This window comes from Triticum dicoccoides, chromosome 4A (genome assembly GCF_002162155.2).
Source record: "Triticum dicoccoides isolate Atlit2015 ecotype Zavitan chromosome 4A, WEW_v2.0, whole genome shotgun sequence".
Lineage (NCBI taxonomy): Eukaryota > Viridiplantae > Streptophyta > Magnoliopsida > Poales > Poaceae > Triticum > Triticum dicoccoides.
In genome coordinates, this window is record NC_041386.1 from 397,311,180 (window position 1) to 397,331,837 (window position 20,658).

Sequence of the window (20,658 nt, forward strand, 5' to 3'; positions counted from 1 at the left end):
GAGGCTATGGTGTTAATGTAGAAGCCCTCCGTGATCGATACCCCCTTCGGCGGAGCTCCGGAAAAGGGCCCAAGATGGGATCTCGTGGATACAGAAAGTTACGGCGGTGGAATTAGGGTTTTGGGTCCGTATCTGGTAGTTTGGGGGTACGTAGGTGGAGAAACGTGGGCCCCATGAGGGTGGAGGGCGCGCCAGGGGGGCCCCCTACCTCGTGCCTTCCTAGTTGATTGCTTGAAGTAGGGTCCAAGTCCTCTGGATCATGTTCGTTTCAAAAATCACGTTCCCGAATGTTTCATTCCGTTTGGACTCCGTTTGATATTCTTTTTCTGCGAAACTCTGAAATAGGCAAAAAAACAGCAATTCTGGGCTAGGCGTCCGGTTAATAGGTTAGTCCCAAAAATAATATAAAATTGTATTATAAAGCCCAATAATGTCCAAAACAGGATATAATATAGCATGGAACAATCAAAAAGTATAGATACGTTGGAGATGTATCAGCGCCTCTACCACCTCCGCGTCAGGACCCCGCCCTTGGCCCAAGATGCGTGGCCCTGTGGCGTGACCGACCGTGCCGGGCGCCCACATGCAAAGAGGAAAGCTGTCAGGAGATCCAGCGGCCGCAAGAAGGCGCTCCAGCGCTCCCTCCACCACTACGTCAAGACCGCACGCCGCCTGTAGTGGTGGCGCGCGAGCACCAAGATCATGCTCCACATCCACGACGAGCTCCGTTGACCACAGCAGACTGCCGTGCCTTCACCCCTGAGCTACACAGCGTAGTTTGGCCAGGCAAGTTCAAGCCTGATCTGCCTCCATGTTATGAAGGCACCCCCGACCTTGCCGAGTTCCTGCAGCTCTATGAGCTGAGCATCGAGGCGTCCAACGGTGACGAGAAGGTCATGGCGAACTGGTTCCCCATGGCCCTCAAGGATGGGGCCTACTCGTGGCTATTGAGTCTGACCACGGGATCAATCTCCTCATGGGGCGAGATGCGCGAGCATTTAGTCGCCAACCTCCAGGGCAGACTCGACCGCCTGCCGCGGGTGACCTACGGCGCATCAAGCAACAGCCAGGGTAGACCCTGCAGAAGTACATCCAGCACTTCAATAGCGTTCGCCTGAAGATCCCCAAGGTTTCTGACGAAGCCATCATCTCGGCATTCTTCGATGGCGTCTGTGATGTCAAGATCAAGGAGATGTTTAACATGGCTACCCAGTGCACAAGAGCTGACCTAGGGCGCCTCTCCCTCCTCGATCTCCCAGCGGCTGACCCAGAAGATAAGAAGGCCAAGGTCAAGGACGTGAAGCGCAAGGGTGCTGCCGTGCTTGCGGCTGAACCAAAGATGAAGCGCGGCTGCAACCACCCAAAGTCGTCCAAGGGGAGCCGTCCATTTTGATCTTCCACAACGTACACAACCACAACACCAATGATTGTCAGGAGCTCAGGACCATCCGCGACGGGCGCCTCGGTCGATGCCCTGGCCATAGAGGAGGTAGAACTGGAAGACGTTGGGACGACCGCGGCCCCCACCAGGAGTGGCGCGACCAGCCTCGTGAGGATCGCTGGCAAGCCCAGCCTCGCGAGGACGCTTGGAGAGACCAGCCTTGTGAGGACCATCCTCCGGGAAATGCCGGCCTGCCTTCACTGCCACCACCAGGACGAGGGGGCTGGGGGCTTCCAGGAGCCTCGCGCCATCGCCTGCATCTTGGGTGGCCCACCGGCCCTAGCATCCCAGCACATCTTCAAGTAGTTCTCTCGTGAGGAGAACGCGGCCCTCCCCAGGCTCGAGGCAACATATTCGCTTAGTTGGTCCAAGTGCACCATCATCTTCAGCTCGTCCGACCAACTCAAGTGTGCGGCAACTACCGCCCCCCCCCCCCCGATGCTTTGCTCTCCCATCATCTACAATGTCCTTCTCACCATGTGTCAGTGTACAAAAAGAGGGGTACACTTTTTTTACCCCTATAACAGTGCACGGGCAGTCTGAGCCACGAGCACCACCACACTGAGCAAGGCAAGGGAGGTGAGCCAAGGTAAGGCCGAAGCTCAGGAGAAGCAGAACGACGCCAAGACCAAGCCCACAAAGAGCAAAGGAGACGAAGCGGACTCCCCCCGGCAAGATCCTTGCCGGGAGGCGGTTTTAGCAAACTCGGCAAGACCCTTGCCGTGGTAGCTCGCCCCACACCTACAGAGTAAGTCACCCTTGAGTCCACTGCCCCCATGGGGCAAGGATTCGGGAGACATCCCCGTGGTGTCATGCAGATCTTTGTGAGGACATTCAAGATCAGATACACCCTTTAGAAGATGATGATCCTTGGCGGGATCCCAGCCAAGGAGGACCACAAGGCCCCCGGCAAGAGCCTTACCGGGGATGACAGCAGGCGCCACGGCAAGACCCTTGTCGGGGCCCCGGCAAGGCCCTTGCCAAGAACACCCGTAGGGCCACCATCAGGCCCACGCCAGTCAAACCTCCACCGCCGTTCGCATGCAGCTGCCGACCCAACTAGCTGGGCAGGCACCTACGTGGCGGCATGCGGATCTTCATGGAGACCCACCACTGCGCCACCTCAGCTGCCTGCCTGCCTACATGGCACCGCGGACGCCGCTGGCCAAGGTGCGTGTCGACACGAGAGGGAGTGGCGACGGACAAGACAGGGCTCTCCCCCGTCCCTGATAAAGCAAGGACACCTGGGCAAGACGCACTAAATTCGCCTTGTCATGTAATGCGAGGGATAACCTCACATCACTGTACCTTTTCCACCTCCTGTGTGCCACCGTAGCAACCCCTTTCCTATAAAAGGAGGCCCGAGGCGACCAGGAGGAGGATTCGGCTTTTTGGAGCTCCCCACGCCCTATAGCTAGCTCAAGAACACAGATATACAATCCACCAAAGCAGGAGTAGGGTTTTACGCATCCTCGCGGCCCGAACCTGGATAAACGAACCGTGTGCTATCTGTTTGATCCGCTGTTCTCATGACCCTGCGCCCCGCAACCGTAGTAGGGATTCTTGTGATCCCATAGGTGTCGTTCCCACCGACATCTTTGGCGCACCAGGTAGGGGGCACAGTTGTGAGAATCGGATTTAGCAGTTAGTTCGACGCTTCTTCATTGTCATGGCGCCCAAGAAGAAGACGATGGTGGCGGTTGGCCCGTCGGAAGCCAGACATCCCGTCCCAACGCAGGCGAGCAGCGGACCGGTCGCAGAAAGGACCCGGGGCACCATTCGTGAACACCAACACCATCCCAGCAGCCAGAGTTTGGGAGGCGGCAATGTTCGTGCACCTGGTAACGGGCCGCACGCCGCAAAATCCAAAGACGGAGCCAGGCCCTCCGCGGGTGGCGCGGGGCCTTCCAAGATCGCTGCCACGCTGCCCGAAGGCGATGCGAGGGCCTCAAAGACTCCCACGCCGGCACCGACGGCGCGCTCCTCTCAAGCGGCGCGCGACGAACGGCGTAAGCACACCGAATACCCCGGGCGTCACCGCGAGAAGAGCCCCGAGCGCCACTCCCGGGAGGTAGAAGACCTGCCCGCTCGCCGAGGCGCTGGTGAAGATGGCATGCGACCACGGGGTCGTGATAGAGCTCCTTCTGACATGGTCAGAAGTCGAAGCGCGTCGCGGTCCGTGCAGGTTTCGCTGCCACCAACACCAGCAGAAGCCCTGGCGCGCGCAAAGTTGCTCCTCGATTTTCCTCCCACTACGGGGAAACTCGACGAATGGAGAGCCACTATCCGAAGCCTTGTTGCGGTGGCCAACAAAGATGAACCGAGTCCGGTGGAGCCCCCGGGTCGATGCTCCGACGGAGTCCCATGCACCAGTGGCAGGAAAGCTGGCGGCACCGTGACCATGGTGCACTCGCCTCCTCCTCGCCCAGTACCGCAGACGCCAGCCCGTCACGATGTTACGGGTGACGAAATCTCCATAGCGTCCTCCGACCCGTGGACCCACTGTGACCAGCGCTAAGTCCCTCGGGAACGAGAACATGAAGACGCTTGAACCACTATGGAGCATCGGCGCGGAGCGCGCCACCAGTCAGACAGGCGAGCAGGGCCTACTGTGAACCACCCGGCACCGGAGAGCCCTGGAGGCCTACCTTATGAGGTAGGCTGTCCGGCTTTTACCCGTGAGCTGCGGCAGTTCTAGTGGACCACTCACCGCACCTTCAAACCTGAAGTGGGCGAAAAGTACAGCGGCAAGACCCACCCGTCCGAGTTCCTCAGCATCTACACCATTGCGATGCAAGCTGCCGGAGCCCGCGACGATAAGGTGCTTGCGAATTACTTTCCGTTGGCTCTTAAACCCAATGCCATGTCATGGTTGATGCACTTGCCGATAGACTCTATTTCCTCCTGGTCGGATTTGTGCCATGAGTTTGTGGGCGCCTTTACTGGAGGACACCAAGCCCATGGCCAACCGAGCGACCTGCACGTCATTCCCCAGAAGGGAGGCGAGAGTCTCCGCAAGTATATACAGAGGTTTAGCCAGATACAGTATAATATCCCTGATGTTCACCCTGCCACCATCATCAGCGTGTTCCATCAGAATGTGCGTAACCACAAGATGCGCGAAGAGCTGGCAATGAACAAGGTGAAAGATGTAGCAGAACTCTATGTTCTTGCTGACAGATGTGCCCGGGCTGAAGAGGGAAGGAAGTACCCCGGCGAAGACGCCAGCGTGGAAACCGACTCCTCAGATGAAGATACTACCGCCCTGGCGAAGAAGGGTCGGCGCCGCAACAGGAAGCGCAAAGGTAAAGCCGTGCTTGCCGTCGAGGGATCTGATGACACCGGCTCCACCAAGAAAACCAAGGCAGATGACCCCGGCAAGGAAATTGCCGGATGTGTCGCCTGCCGGGCCTTGGCGGTTGCCGAGAAGCCAGGAAACTCCGGCAAGCAATACTGCAAGATCCATCACACCAAAGGCCATGCTCTCCAAGACTGCCGACGGGTTGAGCTCCTCGCTGGGAAGCAGAGGGCTGAATATGAGAGGCGGGATAAGGAGAAGGGCCAAGACGGTGCTAAGGGGTCCAGCAAGAAGCGTGATGGCCAGGCGGGCCGTCACCGCAAGGATAAACAATAGGAGAGGCCCGCCCGTGGCCGTGACAAAAAGCTAGAAGACGACAATCACGAAGAGGACGACGAATCCAGCGACCAAGAGTTTCAGAAAGCTATAGAGGCCATGTGCGTCAACGGCGGCGCCTCGCTGCATACTTCTCACCGCCAGCTTAAACGGTGGGCGCGAGAGATTACTGCACAGAGTCGTCGTTTGATGCCCAAAGGCCGCTGAAGTGGTCTAGCACACCTATCATTTTTGACACTGAGGATCACCCTGATCGCACTACTGCGGTCGGGTGCTTGCCATTGTTGGTTTCGCCAACAATACGCAACCTCAAGGTGACAAAGATGCTAGTCGATGGCGGGGCCGGTCTGAACTTGATCTTGCCTGCCGTGATCGAGAAACTGCAGATTCCTGATGGAGACCTCGAAGAGACGGGCATGTTTCAGGGGGGTCAACCCGGGAAGAAGCCAACCTAAGGGAAAGTTCACGCTGCCCGTGACTTTTGGAAGCAATCTAAACTACAGGACGGAGATGATCGTGTTTGATGTTGCCAAGATCCCCTTGCCTTACAACGGGATCCTTGGCCTCCCAGCGTTGGCCAAGTTCATGGCAGCGTCACACTACGCCTACAACACCCTGAAGATGCCAGGACCTGTGATGATCATCACCATCCCCTCCGATAAGAAAGATGCGCTGATTTGCGCTGACCAACTATACCAGCAAGCAGTTGCACTAGTTGCCGCCACTAGGGCACTTGCTCCTGCCGCTGGGACCCCGGGAGGGAAGAAGAAGAAGAAGACCGGTGAGTCCTCGGACACCCACTCCGGCAAGCGCACCTCTTCGGAGTGTAGCGCTCCCGTCGAGGACGTGCCAGAGAGCTCCACCGGCGGAAAGAAGAAGCCCAGGGCCATACCACCGGGAACCAAGAAGGTTTCTGTCAATGAGGACGACATGGGAGGAGCTTTCACCATAAGCTCCACCCTTGACGACAAAAAGGAAGACGCGCTCATCACCTTCCTGCGGGCGAATGTTGATGTGTTTGCATGGCAAGCTTCCGACATCCCCGGCGTTCCCAGGGAGGTGATTGAGCACCACCTTGCTGTCTATCCTCATGCGTGGCCCGTCAAGCAGAAGGTCAGAAAGCAAGCTTTGGAACGACAAGAGTTCATCACAGAGGAGATCAGGAAACTGGAAGCAGCGGGTTTGGTAAGAGGAGTGCTCCATCCAACGTGGTTGGCCAATCCGGTCGTAGTGCGCAAAACTAATGGGAAGTGGAGGCTGTGTATTGATTACACAGATATCAACAAGGCTTGTCCTAAGGACCCGTTCTCGTTGCTGCGCATCGACCAGATTGTTGACTCCACAGCTAGGTGTGATCTGTTGTCATTCCTCGTTGCCTACTCCGGCTACCACCAGATCTTCATGACAAGAGAAGATGTAGAGAAAACAGCATTCATCACCCCATGTGGTACGTATTGTTTCATGCGGATGCCTTTCGGGCTGAAGGGTGCTCGTTCGACGTTTGCAAGGGCGGTCCAGATTGGTTCTGAACCCCAGCTCCATAGAAATATGGAAGCTTATATGGATGACATAGTGGTCAAAACCAAGGACAGGGCAACCCTCATACAGGATTTGCAAGAAACATTTGCAAACCTGCGCAAGATCAATCTCAAGCTGAACCCTGAGAAGTGCGTCTTTGGCATCCCGTCCGGCAAGCTTCTCGGGTTCTTTGTATCACAGCGTGGGATAGAGGCCAATCCGGACAAGATCAAAGCTATAGAGCAGATTGAAGCACCCAAGCGAATCAATGATGTGCGTCGGCTTGCTGGTTGCGTTGCCGCCATGGGCAGATTCATTTCCAAGTCTAATGAGCGCGCCCTTCCCTTTTTCAAGATCCTAAAAAAGACGGGCCCGATGGAGTGGACGCCAGAAGCCGAAGCAGCATTGCAAGATTTGAAGAAGTACCTCTCCTCCGCGCCAATACTAGTTGCGCCTAGGCCATAGGAGTCATTGCTGCTATACCTGGCGGCAACGAACCAGGTTGTCAGCGCCGCACTAGTGGCGCAGAGAGAGGTTGACGACGAGGTAATGGCAGCGACAGAGCCCGACACCACCAATGCAGAGACGAGACAGCCAGTTGAAGTGCCGCCAAAGAAGAAAATGATGCAGCACCCGGTCTACTTTGTTAGTTCCCTCCTGCAGGGAGCTAGATCAAGGTACTCTGTCGTGCAGAAACTGCTCTTCGGCCTTCTTATGGCCTCGAGGAAGCTGCGTCACTACTTCCAGGCACACGAGATCACTGTCGTCACTCGCCTCCCTCTTCGACAGATATTGCACAATCCAGATGCAACGGGAAGAATTGTGGAATGGGCACTGGAGCTGTCCAGCTTTGGCCTCAAGTTTGAAAGTACTTCGACGATTCAGAGCCGAGTCCTGGCGGAGTTCATTGCAGAGTGGACCGCAACGCCTGACGAAGAAGCCCAAGAGAATGCTCTCCCCGGCAAGGAGGCAAGTTGTAGTTGGATCATGTACTTTGATGGAGCTTTCTCCTTACACGGCGCCGGGGCTGGTGTACTGCTTGTTGTGCCCACCGGAGAGCACCTCAAGTACGTGATCCAGATGCACTTCCCCAGGGAGGTGTCAACAAACAATGCGGCAGAGTATGAAGGGCTTCTTGTCGGTCTTAGGATGCGGTGGACCTCGGAATCAAGAAGCTCATCGTCAGGGGCGACTCGCAGCTCATCGTCAAGCAAGTCAACAAGGACTACCAGAACCCGTTGTTGAAGGCCTACGTCGATGAAGTGAGAAAGCTGGAAGAGAATTTCGACAGTATACAGGCTGAATACGTTCCCCGAGCGGAGAACGATATCGCCGATTACCTGTCAAAACGCGCTGCCCTCAAGCTACCTGTGGAACCAGGTACCTTTGTGCTCCAGCTAACTCAACCATCCGTTGATCCATCAACATAGCAGACAAAGAGGAGGAAATCAGGACCCGGCAAGTACTTTCCCGCCGATCTCCCCGAAGCCGCCGGCAAGGATGTTGCCGGGAACACTGAACCCGCCACGGGACGGCTAGCTCCGGCGGAGCGTCAAGCTCTTGCCGTCGAGACAGCCGCTCCCATAGTGGAGGAAATGCCTTTAGTCCTCGCCGTCGAGCCCCAGGATCCAGCGTGGGCACAACATACCGTCCGATTCCTCCAAACAGGGGAACTTCCTGAAGAGCAGGAAGAAGCGGAAAAAGTAGCCCGTCGCTCTACCACGTACCAGTTTGTCGATGACGTCCTGTGCAAAAAGAGGCCGAACGGTGTGAAATTGAAGTGTATCCCTCGGGAGGAAGGACTGGAGCTGTTGGCGGAAATACACGGAGGCATATGTGGATCCCACATTGGGTCAAGGGCCCTTGCCGGCAAGGCATTTCGGCAAGGCTTCTTCTGGCCCACCGCCCTCCAGGATGCGACGACACTAGTCACCAGGTGTGAAGCGTGTCAGTTCCATTCAAAGAAGCTTCATCAGCCAGCTCAAGCCCTTTAAACCATTCCTCTCTCCTAGCCCTTCTCGGTCTGGGGGCTCAACATACTGGGCCCTTTCCCCCGCGCTGTCGGGGGCTTTGAGTACTTGTACGTTGCAATCGACAAGTTCACAAAGTGGCCGGAGGTGGAGGCAGTGAGGAAGGTCACAGCTCAGTCAGCCGTCAAGTTCTTCAAGGGACTAGTGTGTCGTTTTGGTGTACCCAACAGGGTCATCACCGACAACGGCACACAGTTCACAAGCCGCACCTTCATGCAATATATCAAAGACCTCGGCAGCAAAGTCTGTTTCGCTTCCGTTGCTCACCCATGAAGCAATGGTCAAGCTGAGAGGGCAAACACTAAAGTACTGCGAGGCTTAAGGACCAAGACCTTTGACAGGCTGCACAAGAGTGGAAGGCGCTGGATTGATGAGTTGCCGACGGTTCTTTGGTCGATCAGGACGACGCCAAATCGAGCCACCGGCCAGACACCCTTTGCCCTAGTATACGGGGCAGAAGCAGTTCTCCCCACTGAACTCATATACAGCTCACCTCGAGTGCTTGCTTATGATGAGCTTGAGCAAGAGCAACTGCGGCAAGATGACACAATGCTCCTTGAGGAAGATCGTCTTCGGGTGGCTGTGAGAGCAGCATGCTACCAGCAAGCCTTGCGCCGCTACCATAGCCGCAAGGTTCATGCCCGAAGCCTTGAGGAAGGCGACCTTGTCCTTCGGCGCGTTCAATCGTCCAAGAATTCCAACAAGTTGACGCCAAAGTGGGAAGGCCCTTATCGCGTAATACGAGTCACCAGGCCCGGCGTAGTCCGCCTGGAGACCGAAGATGCCGTTCCGGTGAGTAACTCCTGGAACATTGAGCATCTTCGCAAGTTTTACCCGTGAGGCGCGGCTTGCCGGGCCCCCTGGCAAGCCACCTTTTGTACAAGCATTGCCGATGATGCATGTAACCCTTTGTACAAAGCCAGGCGCAGACCCTAAGCACAAATAAATGAAGCGCTGACGCCCTAAGTTATAGCATCTATGCTAGGTCGAGTCTCGTCCTTGGTTAGGGTTGATAGTGCTTAGCAGCGACTAACCCCTAGCTTAGAGGTCGAGTGTGCATCTCTTTGTCGTTCTTTCGTCTTCTTTGGTTCGCAGGACTCACAGATATCCTTGCCGGATCACTTGAGGACGAAAAAGAGAAGAGGGACAGACCAGCATCTAGACCCCGGCGAGCCAGTATTGCCGGGGGCTGCAAGACCAAAGATTCACCCACGGCAAACCAGAGTTGCTGGGGGCTATAGCTTCAGATAAGTTCCTCATCCCTTATCATGCATTCCCTTATGGACTGAGGTATGTGAAACCTCGTTTTTTCCTAAAGCTACCGTGCTCCCCTAACTCTAGGCCCTAGGGCTCGTTCCTGGGGCCAGGTTTGGTCGTAGTCGCGGCAGCGAGAGGATGAAACAAGGAGCCAGAACCAGCCTCATCCCTGCCTCCGCCAAAGGCGTGAGGAAGGTCGAGCGAAGTGGGGAGACGGCAAGGCCTGTTCTCGGGCAAGGAAATGTTTATCTTGAAGATATCAAGGATTTACTCCTTGTCGTGGGTTCCACCCGCAAACAAATGACCCGACAAGCATCCCTTTTTCATTAAAAACATTCCACTCGGGTACAGTCCATAGGGAATGAAAAACATGAATGATGGGATTACAAGTTTTAAATTCAACAAAGGCCCGAACGCTTACAAACTAAAAAGAGATAAGGTGCCGGTAATCCCTTTCTTGTCCCTCTCCTCATGAGGCAGGTCAAGGAGGCGAAAGAGACAAAAGGAGCGCCTCGGCGAGCTACGGGTGGCAGAAGACACCAAGAGAACATATTGGTGGCCGTCCAAAGGCTGGATGGTGATGGCGGCGCCGGAAGCAGAGCTCGAAGACGAGGCGGCAGGACGTCAGCACATGTCGAAGGCGTCGGTGCCCGCATACTCCGACTTGACGGCCTTGCCGCCCGCCCTCTTCCTCTTCCGCAGCCTCCCAACGCCAGCCGCCCAAGGAGACGACCCCGAGAAGTTCAGGGAGCCGGCGACGCGGATGTTGGGGTCGCCGGTGCCGCACGGAGCGGCACTAGACACCTAATCGGACACGTCATCCTGCCGCCCACTACCCTCGTCGTCGCTGCCGCTGTCCTCCTCGTCACTCCTGCCCGAGGAGGCGTCTTCACTATCAGAAGAGCTCTCCACGCAGCACCTTGCACGGGTCCCAAAGCATCCGAAGACCTTGACAGAGAGAAGGCCACCCTCCATCAGCTTAAAAAGGAGAGTGAGCCCCTCCATCAAGCGGTGGATATGGGCAAACGTCTTCCATCCCCGACGGAGATACATCACGTGAGGGGTGGGGAAGTCGATGTGGGCCTGTGTGCCACCGATCCCGCAGCCCCTCATGTGCAGCCACAACGACTCCGGCGGATCCATCTCCATCTCCCGCGCGAATGGAGTCGGGAGACGAAGACGACGGCGAGGCGGCCGGCGCAGCCTGACGAAGAACTCGCAAGGGTCATCCCCAACATGGCCCTCCATGGGGGGGGGAACTGCTGGTGGAGGCGAGGCCGGCGCGCCGCCCCGTCCTCCTCTTCCCCGAGCACCTCGGCCTCACCCACGGCCTCGCCCCCTCCCCCTTCCCCTCGCGGCTGGCTCTGCCACCGCGGGTGCAGGATAAGGTGGGACGCGTTGTCGAGCGGCGGCCCTCGCCGCCACCGTTGAAGGACCAGGATTCCGTCTCTCCATGGAGGATGGAAGAGGGGAGCAAAAGCTGAAGGAAGGAGGAGATGAAGGAATGCGGGACGCCATCTGCCCCTCCCGCTCTTTATAAAGGAACGGGGTGGGGGCTCGGGCGCCCCGCTTAGCCAATCAAGACGCGGAAGGCGCAGGGAACTAGGACCGACCCGCCGCCCTAGCTCGCGGCGGCCCGGTTTCCCTCCTCCACCGTTCGCCACCCCAAGCGCATGAGAGCCACGTGGCAGGCGTGCAGGACTAAGGCGACGGGTGAGGCGACCTCTCCCCACCCCGTGATCGTAGGGAGTGGACGCCTTGAAGACCATGCCTCGGCCCCGTTCAATAAATGGGTCGCGCCACCACGCCTCCCTCTGTTTATGGGGAGGGCGCGAACCTCCCCCTTTAGTACGACGTGACGCATGCATGTAGAGATCAGCCCCACGCATGCCGCCCACGTCACACACGCCTCCCCACGTCGCGCCACGCGCGGGAAGCGTGGGAAGCACAGCGCGCGAATAAACTTACCGCGGTAAAAACCGCCCCGCCTGCCCGCGCACCGTTTTTGGGCCTAGCCCAACGACGCGATTGCGCTTACGTGTGGCCCAGGCCCGGGGGCTCCTGTCGGTGTACAAAAGGAGGGGTACACTTTTTGTACCCCTATAACTGTGCACGGGCAGTCTGAACCATGGGCACCACCACACTGAGCAAGGCAAGGGAGGTGAGCCAAGGAAACGCAGAAGCTCAGGAGAATCAGAACGACACCAAGACCAAGCCCACAAAGAGCAAAGGAGACGAAGCGGACTCCCCCCGGCAAGATCCTTGCCGGGAGGCGGTTTTAGCAAACCCGGCAAGACCCTTGCCGTGGCAGCTCGCCCCACACCTATGGAGTAAGTCACCCTTGAGTCCACTGCCCCCAAGGGGCAAGGATTCGAGAGACATCCCCGTGGTGGCATGCAAATCTTTGTGAAGACATTCAAGATCAGATACACCCTTTAGAAGATGATGATCCTTGGCGGGATCCCAGCCAAGGAGGACCACAAGGCCCCTGGCAAGAGCCTTACCGGGGATGACAGCAGGCGCCACGGCAAGACCCTTGCCGGGGCCCCGGCAAGGCCCTTGCCAAGAACACCCATAGGGCCACCATTAGGTCCACGCCAGTCAAACCTCCACCGCCGTTCGCATGCAGCTGCCGACCCAACCAGCTGGGCAGGCACCTGCATGGCGGCATGCGGATCTTTGTGGAGACCCACCACTGCGCCACCTCAGCTGCCTGCCTGCCTACATGGCATCGCGGGCGCCGCTGGCCAGGGCGCGTGTCGACACGAGATGGAGCGGCGACGGACGAGACAGGGCTCTCCCCCATCCCCGATAAAGCAAGGACACCTGGGCTAGACGCATTAAATGCGCCTTGTCATGTAATGCGAGGGATAACCTCACATCACTGTACCTTTTCCACCTCCTGCGTGCCACTGTGGCAACCCCTTTCCTATAAAAGGAGGCCCGAGGCGACCAGGAGGAGGATTTGACTTTTTGGAGCTCCCCACGCCCCATAGCTAGCTCAAGAACACAGATATACAATCCACCAAAGCAGGAGTAGGGTTTTACGCATCCTCGCGGCCCGAACCTGGATAAACGAACCGTGTGCTATCTGTTTGATCTGCTCTTCTCACGACCCCGTGCCCCGCAACCGTAGTAGGGATTCTTGTGATCCCATAGGTGTCGTTCCCACCGACACCATGACTCTCATCGATGGTGGTGCGAGGCTCAGTGTTCTTTCCATCGAGACATTCGACCGCCTGCAAGTGCCATATGATCAGCTACAGCCTACCAATCCCTCCTCAGGAGTGACCGATGGCTCCACCACCCCGATAGGGCAGATCCGCCTCCCTGTCACCTTCGGCCAGCACGACAACTACCACACCGAGCTCATCGACTTTGATCTTGCTCACATTCGCCTCCTGTAAAACGCCATCCTTGGATATCCAGCCCTGGCCAAGTTCATGGCAGTGACCCACCATGGCAACAACGTCTTCAAGATGCCAGGGAACCGTGACATCATCATGCTCCTTGTGTGGAGAAGGATGTTGTGTGCTCTCTCGAGCGTGCCTACCAGGCTACAGCAGTTGAAGACCCATCTATACTCCTGAGGCTATCCCAAAGAAGAAGAAGAAGCTGCTCCGCCAAGAGCCTTAGGAGAGTGGGAGTCTCTAGCAACACCACCACAGGATCTGCGCCCGCGGATGGGGCTCCTCCCTCTCGCATATAGGAAGGCGCGCCCGGCGCCCTCCTCAGGCTAGGCTTGGGCGCTATCTTCAGGAGGGCACGTGACTTAGCCAATGTCACGAGGGAGGCGCTCGGGCACCACATGGAGGCATGCTTCATCGCACACTTCCCTCACAAGGGCACAAGGAACAGGGTGCCAGGTGCATAGGAGTTCATCACCAACACGACCGAGGAGATTCAAGAGGCGAGAGGCATGTGTGGCGACCATCGCCTACTACATGGCACTGCTCCTTTTCCTGGCAAGGACAACGAGCTGCGCGTCTGCGTCAACATCCCAAGGCTCAACAGAGCCGCATCCCAGCACCGCTTCTCGCCTTCACGTGCTGGTCGATGTGAGGGCCCACCTCACAGCTACGTTTGCATGCCTTTTGGCTTCTAGAACACGGCTATCGCCTTCCAGCGTCGCCTACGAAGCATCATGGATGCTCAGGAGGCCAGGCACCACACGGTCCTGGCGGAGGTGGCGACGATTCTCCGCGAGCCTCCCGAGCGTCTAGAGCATCTCGAGGTTCAGGGCCGAGGTGGCTGGTGAGGACCAACTTGGTCAACGAGCATCTTCAGCTACTTCAACATCTCTTCAACAACGGTGCGAGGTGACTTTTTCCAGTTTATTTAGTTGGGGGCACCCCTCGGGCTGCATTATCCCCAGGTCACATGGGCCTGTCCCTGCGACACATATCCTTTTGTATCTTTGATTTACCTTGTTGGGGGCGCCCCTTGGGCTGCATCATCCAAGGGCTGCGTGGGTCCGTCCCTGCAGCATGTATCGTTCTTACATGTATCTGGACTAGCTTTACCTCCTTCCATGAGTTACTTTAAGATTATTACATGCATGTCCAGTACTTTGATACCATGAATGTCGTACGCAATTGCAAACCCACCCACGACCACCTCATGATTAAGGACTGGCATGGCGTCTGTGCTCGGGTCCGTCCCTGTAGTGTCGCTAAACCCAAGAGGCTGAGCTCTGGCTCACGGGCCAGCTCCTATATACGTCACTTCCCAATGGCCCTTGGTGCCTTATTATCGCATGATCTAATCGCGGGCGCACGAGCCAGGGCACGTGACCCGGTGCCTCGCCACCACGGGAGCCGCGCTCTTGGTGCAACAAACCCTGGGTTTGTTGCCCAGACTGTGCACAGGCACGAGATCAAGATTGAAGCACCAACCCAAGTCAGTGATTGAAGGACCAAGAGATTTGAAGAGCCAACTTACAACCCAAAAAGACCAAGATCGAGTCAAAAGAGCAAGATATCTGCAAGAGAAGGGCCTCCCTTGCTAGGCAGGCGAGCCCAACAAGGTGTAAGGCCACCGCAAGAAGCAAGCAACCAAGGCACCCCAGCAAGGTCCGGGGCTTGCGTTGGCAGGACCACCCCACCAACCACTCAAGCATGACCCACGTCATCAATCAGTGCGGTGTCAAGCCACAAGATGGTTAAGTGGCAGCCGTTCACCACATGGCAGCCATTTCCTACAGAAGAAGTCTACAAATGACACCCGTCATGCGACGTGTCAAGGAAATAGGTGTGAAACTGGCAAGATAACCTAGTAGGCCTTGCGAGGTGACCAGTGATGTGACACTTAGCGGAGCATTTAATGCACCCTATCAGCCTGCGGAGTTAGGTATGATAGCACTGTTTGCTATCATATCAGTGGATAATGACCACTTTGCCACTGTGGTGACCCCTTGATCTATAAAAGGAGGCCCATGGCACTCGTAAGTGGGGTTAGAAGGTTGGATAGTTGATACACCCAAGGCACCATGCACGCGTAGTAGCTGCAGCCCTTAGGCAAACCCTGATGGGCAAGTGTACTAGGCACCACCACATTCATTCTACCAACAATCCACCAAAGCAGGATTAGGGTCTCACGCCTTCTAGCGTCCCGAACCTGGGTAAATCGCTTGTGTTCCCTCTGTCATGCTGCTGTATGCTGGTCTGCTCCTCGTGCAACGCGTTGTACCCCTGCCGAACCAGCAAGGGGCCACCCAGTCCCATAGGTGGCTGTGGATATTCCACGACATCTTTGGCGCGCCAGGTAGGGGGAGCGCTTATGCGAACCTGAAAGTGTACGCAACGCGTCATCTTCATCCTCGACAGCGCCATCGACCATGGCACCCAAGAAGAAATCTGGTACCTCGGCCCATCCATCCACCTCGAAGGCTCCGCCACCCGCGGGCTCAAATGCCATGGGGGACACTGAGGCACGCGAGGACGTGGACGCTGCTGGGGGCATCATTGGAGTAGGTGGGACCATTAGCACCTCCCCCGTGGCCGACACGGGGGCCGGAGCTACCGGAGGAGAACAACATCAGCAGCGTCTCGATGCTTAAGCTCTACAAGGTGCAGGTGAGGGGGTCACTCTGTCCGCGCCCCCTCCTCTTGCCGACGTGCACATCCACAACAATGGCGCTCGGTCCGGGGCTAGCCATCGCGCTCCGGTCTACCCCACCACCGTAGAGGCTGCAGCGCATGCGCCTCCTCCTGGACGAGCCAACCAGGCCGCTGCACTCAATGGAGCACCCGATCTTCGAGTACCACTGCCGCGCGACCTCGCTGCCCCGGTGATCATCCTACAGCAGCATGGGAGCGACGCCGCGGCTGTCGTGGCACCATCCGGAGCCAAGCGACAGTGTGGTCGATGTCGTCGACATCCATGCCAAGCACGGCCACGAAGGCTATGGCGCGAGCTCAGTTATTATTGAGGTTCTCGCCAGCAGCCGAGAAGATGGATGAGTGGCTTGTCACCATCCAAAGCCTACTCGGTTTTGCCGAAGCTGGGGGCTCACGACAAGCTTGCCCACTGCGACCCCCCAAGCGAAAGCCACCGCCCGCACCACTACCCGTACGGAGGGGGCCATCCCCACGGTTCAGTCCCACCACGGCAACCAGTGAGGGCGCAGCAAAATCAGGACCCCAACGACGTCTCGATGGCCTATTCTGACCGTCGAGCATGTCTAGGCCAACATAGAATTATGGAAGATAGGCAACAGTGAGGTGCACGCATCATCACCGAATGGCGCCGCAATGACCCCTGCCAGATCGACAGGTGCGACGGCCTCATAGTCGATGAGCCTACGCTCGATGTTGGCAGGTGCCTACCTTTCGAGGTCGGCTACCCTACCTTTACACGAGAGCTGCGGCAAGTACGTTGGCTGTCCGTTCACACGTTCAAGCCAGAGATACCTGAGAAGTACGATGGGAGGCTGAACCCGGCAGAGTTTCTGAGCATCTACACCATCGCTATTCAGGCTGCCGGGGGAAGAGATGAGAAGGTGTTCGCCAACTACTTCCCTTTGGCCATCAAGTCCAATGTGAGGTCTTGGCTGATGCACCTACCGGAGAACTCCATTTCGTCATGGGCAGACCTATGCCACGAGTTTATCGGTGCCTTCACCCGGGGCTACCAAGAGCCCGGCAGGCCCAGCTACCTGGAACTTCTCCAGCTGAACGGAGTAGAAACCTCTGTTAGTATTTGCAGAGATTCGATAAAGTTCATAGAAATATTCCAAATATCCATACGACAACCATTATTGCAGCTTTCTAGTTCAATGTGTGCAACCGCCGCATTTGTTCCCAAATGAACGTGGGGTTTCCTAAGACTATGAAAGAACTATATACGCTGGTGGATAAATGTGCCTGGATGGAAGAACGAAGGAAGTTGCCCGGAGAAGAATATTGCATTAATGTTGATTCAGAAGATGAGGATGAATCAACAAGTAAGAAGAAGGGAAAGAAGCGCAATAACAAGCCGAGGGATATGGCAATAATGATTGTGGAAGGATCGGGCACGCCTAGTACCGGCAAGAAGGCCAAGGTTGAGGCCCCGGCAAGGAAGCTGCCGCGTGGGCTGCCTGCCAGGAAACCGCGGCCACCAAAAAAGTTGGGAAAGGCGATGGCCATACTGCAAGATCCATCGGACCAAAGGCCACGACCTTCAGGATTGTTATCAGGTTGAGCAACTCATCAAGAAGCAGACGACAGAGTATGATAAGTGTGACAAGGAGAAAGGTCAGAATGCTGCTGGCAGTAAGGGCCGGGGCGGTGAAGCAAATTGCCCCGGTGGACCCTTTCAGAACCAAGGAAAGCCCACCAGGGGCCAAGAGAAGGAAACCTGTGAAGATGGTAGTGATCGAGGGGATGAAGAGGAAACTAGTGAGCAGGAATTTTAGAAGGCCACTGACGCCCTATGCATCGATGGGGGTGCATATTTGCACACCTCTCATCTCCAACTCAAGCAATGGGCACAAGAGGTCAATTATGTGGAACTAGCACCAAAGGCCCGGAAACCGCTCAAATGATCCAGCACACCCATCATTTTTGACGAAGAGGATCACTCTGATTGCACCACTGCGGTAGGGTGTTTGCCGATGTTGGTCTCCCCAACAATTCGCAACCTCAAGGTTACAAAGATGCTAGTGGATGGTGGGGCCAGATTGAATCTGACTTCCCCAGCAGTTATTAGCAGGCTTCAGATAGGAGAAGAAGAGCTAGAGGTCACCAGCATGTTTCAAGGAGTTAATCCCGACAGGAGTCATCCCAAGGGGAAGATTACATTGCTGGTTGCGTTTGGGGGAGAACTGAACTATCAGACTGAGAAGATTGTGTTTGATGTGGTTGATCTCCCCCTGGTGTACTATGGGATTCTTGGACGACCGGCCCTAGCCAAGTTCATGGCAGCATCCGACTATGCTTACAACATCTTGAAAATGCATGGGCCACTAGGAGTCCTCACTATCCCATCTAATGAGAAAGATGCAATTATCTCTGTGGACAAGATGTATCGGGATGCAGTTGTGGCGGAAGTGGTAGTGACGGAAGTTCCGCCAAGGAAAGCAAAGGAAAGAAGAGGGGTTGTAGGACCTCTGGATGTGGACAAGATGTGCCACTACTTCCAAGCCCATGAGATCACGGTTGTTACTCGTTTTCTGTTACAAAGGATACTCCGAAACCCCGAGGAAACTAGTAGAATAGTCGAATGGGCTTTGGACTTGTCCAACTTTGGTTTGAAGTTTGAGAGCACTTCAACTATTTCAGAGCAGGGCAGTGGCAGAGTTTATTGCAGAATGGACGCCAACCCCTGAGGAGGAAAGGACAGAGACAGCCGTCCCCGGCAATGGTTCACCCCAAGAATGGATCATGTATTTTGATGGTGCTTTTTCCCTACAAGGTGCGAGGGATGGCGTGCTTCTTGTTGCCCCCCCTGGGAGCACTTGAAGTACGTCATCCAGATGCATTGGCCCGGGAACAAGACACCAACAATACAAAAGAATACGAAGGGCTCCTTGTCGTCTCCGGATTGCGGTAGAATTGGGATTTAAGAAGCTGATCATTCTAGGAGATTCACAGCTTGTGGTGACACAAGTAACAAGGATTATCAAACCCCATTGATGGAAGCGTACGTCGAGGAAGTAAGGAGATTGGCTGAGCACTTTGACGGGTTGCAAACAGAGCACATACCTCATGCAGAAAACATCATAGTTGATCACATGTCAAAGTGTGCTGCGTAGTAGCTTCCTGTGGAACCCAGGAACTTTTGTTCTCCATCTCTCTCAACCCTCCGTATCACCAGCCACAATGGCCCGGAAGAGGAGAAAGTTGGACTACGTAAGCCTCTCCCAGCAGAGCCATCCGCTCCGGCAGAGACCCTGCCGGAAACAACTCTTCACAGCTTGCCGGACCACCCCCTCCAGCTGGGCCTATGGACCTCGTGTATGAAGCTGCTGCTCCCGCAGCAGAGGAGGTGCCACTAGTCCTCGTTGCCGAGCCCCAGGCTCCATCTTGGGCGAGGCACATCGTCCACTTCCTCCAAACCAGAAAACTCCTTGGCAACCAGGATGAAGTTGAAAGAGTAGACCGGAGGGCCAGTATGTATCAGTTTGTCAATGACACTCTGTATAGAAGGAGGCCCAACGGTGTGAAATTGAAATGTGTTTGTCGGGAGGATCGAAAGGAACTGCTGGCTGAGATTCACACATGAATGTGCGGCTCCCACATTGGATCAAGGGCATTAGTTGGGAAAGCATTCCGACAAGGATTCTACTGGCCCATAGCCCTCCAAGATGCGGTTGATATAGTCACGAAATGTGAAGCCTGCCAGTTCCATTCCAAGAAAATACACCTGCCTGCCCAAACTCTTCAGAAAATCCCTCTATTATGGCCATTTTCGGTCTGGGGGCTCGATATCCTCGGACCCTTCCCCTGAGCAATCGAGGGCTTTGAATTCTTGTTCGTTGCCATCGACAATTTTGCAAAGTGGCAAGAAGTGACTGCCGTGGCCGTGAGAAAGGTGACTGCTCAGTCACCTATCAAGTTCTGGAAATAATTGGTGTGTCCTTTCGGAGTTCCGGCAAGGATCATCACTGACAACGACACCCAGTTCACGAGCCACGCCTTTATGCAATATGTTCATAACCTCTGATGCACCCCCGGAGCAATGGACAAGCTGAGAGGGCGAACACTGAAGTGCTTCGTGGACTCAAAACATGAACTTTTGATACGCTGCAGCAGCATAGTAGGCAGTGGATGGAGGAACTGTCGGTAGTTCTCTTGTCCCTTAGAACGACACCTAACTGAGCTACCAGGCAGACTCCCTTGTCCCTGGTTTATGGGGCAGAAGCAGTTATCCCCATGAAAATCGTTTACGGGTCCCCTCGAGTGCTTGCCTATGATGAAGTAGCGCAAGATCAACACCGGAGTGATGACGTTGTGCTACTCAAGGAGAACTGTCTCCGGGCTGCTACGCGTGTTGCACGCTACCAGCAAGCGCTGGGTCGCTATCATAGCCTCAGGGTTCATGCCCGGTGTTTTGAGGATGGTGACCATGTCCTTAGGCGCGTTTAGTCCGCCAAGGGTACAAACAAGCTATCACCAAAGTGGGAAGGCCCTTACTGGGTGGTATGAGTCATCAGACCTGGCGTAGTCCATCTGGAGACCGAAGATGGCACACAGTTGCAAAACTCATGGAATATTGAGCATCTCCGTAAGTACTACCCGTAAGGTGCGAGGCTGCCGGGCACTGTCCGGCAGCCACCCTTTGGAATAGGCCTTGCC